The sequence below is a fragment of the Penaeus japonicus genome, unplaced genomic scaffold, assembly GCF_977035675.1.
Source record: "Penaeus japonicus unplaced genomic scaffold, GWHDUDI00000001_assembly GWHDUDI00002023, whole genome shotgun sequence".
NCBI classification, from domain to species: Eukaryota; Metazoa; Arthropoda; class Malacostraca; order Decapoda; family Penaeidae; genus Penaeus; species Penaeus japonicus.
Window position 1 is genome coordinate 15,001 of NW_028236425.1, and position 5,000 is coordinate 20,000.

Here is a 5,000-nt window from a genome sequence, read left to right on the forward strand (position 1 = left end):
TTTTATCATTAATTTTATTGATATTTATTTCTTTATTCTATGAATTTTTCAATAAAATATTTTCATAGAATATTCTATAAAATAGAAATAAATAGATTTTTCTGTTTCTTTATAATATAAATGTTATAATGATTAGTTATAACAATTCTGATAATAATAAGTATGATGATTTCAATTATTAATGATAATATCATTATTATTTCATCATTATTTAAAAGAAATATGATCATCCTCATCATTAATCATAATCATCATCAATGGTCCTATTCATATTATCATTATTATTTCATTACTATAAGTATCATTGTCACTCCCATTTCTACTAAATTATCAATTGTTATCATCCTTCTTCTTCTCATTATTGTTATTTTGATGGTGATCCTGTTCTTGTTCTCCTACATGCTTTTGTTGGTGGTGTTGTTGCGAGATCTTTGTCAGTGATGACAAAGACAATGATGATAATGGAGAAAGTAATGGCAACAAAAGCAACAACAATAATGATGATAATGAAAAGTTTCATAATGTTGATGGTGGTAATGAAAACAATATTAATGATAAAGTAATCATCACTGATAATGTTGATGATAACACTTTCATGATGATAATAGAACTAATGATAATGGTAATGACATATTTATGATAACAATGATAATGATAATGGTGATGATGAATAATGATAGTAATAAATTTAGAAATATAAAAGTTTAGTTAAGTCCCCCCGAACGGCGGGTCCGTTTTCTTTGACATACGTAATGTCTCCCATGTTCCACCAATATTTGATGTTTTTTATTTTACGCTTATTTACTACAAGAAAGACATGTTTTGTTTATGTTACACCATTTATCAGGTGTATGTTTTTCCATTATGAAGACTATATATTTTAACTGCATTGAAACAGAAGTGTAAATCATTTTATATCAATATGATTTTCTGAATAAATTAGCAGACGCTCAACAACACCACGTGTTTCAATGGCTAAAGAACATCTTTATTTACTGCACGAATATCTTATATTTGTCTTTACTTATTTATATTGATCTTTACTGCACGAATATTTATCTTTAATATAATATTTATCTTTACTACACGAATGTGGCAAGAAAACCCCACAAATATTAAGGAAGGAAATATTTTATGATACTGATGATAACACTCTCATGATAATGATGGAACTAATGATAATGATATAATGATAATAATGATGGTGATTGGAAGGTGAATAATGATAGTAATAACAGTAATGATGGAAATAATATTTATTGATTATGATGATAATTCTTATTATAATGAATATTTTAAATATTGATTATAAATGATTATAAATTTATTATGAATTGTAAATATCATTAATGATAATGATTATTTTTAGTGATAATGAATATTTTTATGTTATTATCATTTTTAGAAATCATCATTGCTGTTATTATTTTTATCATCATTAATATTTTCATTATCATTTATTATCATTATGAATATTATATAATTATCATTATTATAAGAATTATCATTATTATTATCTTCATTATTATTTTTATCTTCCTCATTATCATTATTATTCATGTTATTGTCATAATTATCTTCACTAATATTTCTATCATTATGATTGATATTTTTTTATCATTTTATTACCATTGCTATCATTATAGCTATCATGATTACTGTTATTATTGCAATGGTGTTCGTAAATATAATAATAAAAACAATAAAAATTACAATAATTATCATAGTAATAAAAAAATATTTATATATTATTGATAAATGATTATCAAACATTCATTTTCAATATAATATTCTTTCTCATTATCTCATTGTTTCTATACCTTTTCATAATTCTTATTTTCATTAACATTCTTAGTATTTGCAATTTTATTAATATCCAAAATATCCATACTATTCCTAGCCCTTACCCTTATCACCCTAATCATCTCTATTAATCTCATTCCTAAAACTAGTCTCTTTCTCCCTCACAATCACCTTCTCATTGTCATTCTCACTCACATTCAGCTTCTCATTGTTATTCTCACTCACATTCAGCTTCTCATTGTTATTCTCACTGACATTCACCTTCTCGTTGTCATTCTCACTCACATTCACCTTCGCATTGTCATCCTCACTTCCATTCTCACGCTCATTACTCACAAACAGACGTCTAACAGAAGCATCTTCCTCCCTCAGATAAGACTCCCTTACACTGGGCTTCCTTGAACGGCTATCATGCTGTTGCAGAGACGCTCCTTGAGAAGGGCGGAGAAGTGAACGCCGAGGATGATGAAGGTAAGGCGATTGGAAAGCGAGTGACTTCTTAAAGGCACCAGAAGAATTTTGCTTTTGTTTCTTTTCTCTTTTTTGTCTTCATGGAAATTTATAACAATTATTATTCAGATCTAATAAGGATATCTCTATCATCAGCTTTTCTTATTTCTTCATCATTCATTATTCTTTTCTATTTATCCATTCCTTATGTTTTAGTTGTTTATTTGAGTTATTTGTAAATGTTACTTATTCATTATCTTTTATCATATGAATTTCAATGTTATGATTAATACTATCATAAAAATATTCATTTTTATTATCATTTATTACAATTACATTTGTATTATTATTTCAAGAATTTTCTTTTGTAATAGTCACTTTTCATCATTCATCTTTTTTTCTTACTCTTTTACTCTTTTCATTATTGATATAATTTTCATTTTTATTTCAATTTTTTTATATATGATTTTATACATATCATTCCTATTATTATTATTATTATTATTGTTATAGTTAAAAATATTATTATTTTAATTATTCGTATTACTCCTATTTCTATTTAAATTATTATCATAGGTTATCCTTCCTCTTGTCATCATTGATAATTTTGCTGATGATCCTGTTGTTCTTGTTCTCCTACATGCTTTTGTTGTAGTTGTGTGGTCTTTATCACTCATAGTACCAGTGTCGGTAAATCATGATGATAATGACAATGAGGATAACACGATGGCTTCCTTGTTCTTCCTTCTTGCAAACACCCAAGTCTGCTCACAGCTTGCTTGCAGCAAACATGGCTATGCAGGTGCTGTTAAGAGGAATGCACTACTTAGCATTCGTTTTACAAAATACCTCTTCTCGCAACTTAAGTTAGGTTTGCTAAGTACAAAGGTAACATATCCAAATGAAATATCAATAATATAAGTTCATACGAAAAAAGATATTACCTATTTAGTTTGATTATTATAATGATAATGATAATACTAATAAAAATAACCATAATAATGATGAAAATGATAAGAATAAGAATAACATTGATTATGATTATATAAAAACATTAAAGATAACGATAACAATCATTATTATTATTATCAATATTAATATCAAACTAGTTAGAATGACCATTATTATTTTTAAATAATTCTTATGACTGATATCATAATTTTTTTCATTATAAATATTATGTTAATGGTAATAGTAACTCCAACAACAATGATAGAACTATAATGAGATCCTTGTTTTCATTATGGTTATTATTTTCCTTCATATCATTGCCATCAGAATATGCATTAAAATTATAAAGACCATAATCATTCTTAGAATCATGATGATTCTCATTCATGAATACTTTCCCATTTTCATTTCCACTCTCATTTTCTTCATCATTTTCCATCCCTTTCATTTCATTCTCTAGTCATTTCGTGCTTATTCATAAGCTTTTCTTTTAGTTTGTATTTATCAAAAATATTTTCATTAGCATCATTATCATTAATATGATAATAATTACGATTATAACAATTGTTGCCATTCAAATTAGCATTGACATTTTCATTCCCCAATTAGTTCCCTTCTCATTTTGATTCTCATTAACATCATCACGACAGTTTTCATTTTAATTTTTATCCTCGCAAGTCTCAGAGCCATTCCAGTCGCAACTCTCCTTCTGCAACTCTTTGTCACTCTATACTTTCTATATAATTCTCCTTCTCCTACTCTTTGTCACTCTATACTTTCTTTATAATTCTCCTTCTCCTACTCTTTGTCACTCTATACTTTCTTTATAATTCTCCTTCTCCTATTCTTTGTCACTCTATACTTTCTGTATAATTCTCCTTCTCCCATTCTTTGTCACTCTATACTTTCTGTATAATTTTCCTTCTAATCTGTGTCACTCTATACTTTCTATATAATTCTCCTCCTACTCTTTGTGACTCTATACTTTCTGTATAATTCTCCTTCTCCTACTCTTTGTCACTCTATATTTTCTGTACAATTTTCCTTCTCCTACTCCTATTCTTTGTCATTTTACATTCTCTATATAATTCTTCTACTCTTTGTCACTTCATTTTCTGTCTAATTCTCCTTCTCCCACACTTCATCATATTTATTTCTCTTCTCATTATCCCTCTCAGTTCTCTCTTTCCTTTTCATCTTCATGCTCATCATCCATTATCATTATGTTCCCATTAATGAGTTGTCCTAACTCATTACTTATACCATTGTTTATATTAACACTATTGTTATTTTTACTCACATTTATAGAATATCATTGGTTAATTTCATTATTATTTCTAGAGATGTTATATTATTTTATAACTAACTTTATTATACTGTAATAATTATCATTCTCTCTCGTTATTCATATTTGTATTTTTTTTCTATTTCTATCAATATTTTGTTATGTATGAATATATATATATATATATATATATATATATATATATATATATATATATATATATACATATATATACATATGCATATATATATATATATATATATATATAGATATATATATATATATATATATACACATATATATATATACATATATATACATACATACATACATATATATATTATATATATATAAATATATATATATATATATATATATATATATATATATATATATGTATGTATGTATGTATATATATGTATATATATATACATATATATATATTGATGACGACAATATATATACATATATATATATATATATATATATATATATATATATATATATATAT

At 25.2% G+C, this 5,000-nt stretch overlaps 1 protein-coding gene across 1 annotated transcript in view; it reads left to right on the forward strand.

Annotated features, from left to right (window-relative positions):
* Positions 1-5,000, forward strand: part of LOC147466305 (uncharacterized) — a 14,281-nt gene that overhangs the window by 3,764 nt on the left and 5,517 nt on the right. The window contains exon 3 of the mRNA XM_086535683.1: positions 2,176-2,274. The gene's annotated coding sequence lies outside the window, so the exon portion shown is untranslated. The remainder of the gene's footprint in view (positions 1-2,175; positions 2,275-5,000) is intronic.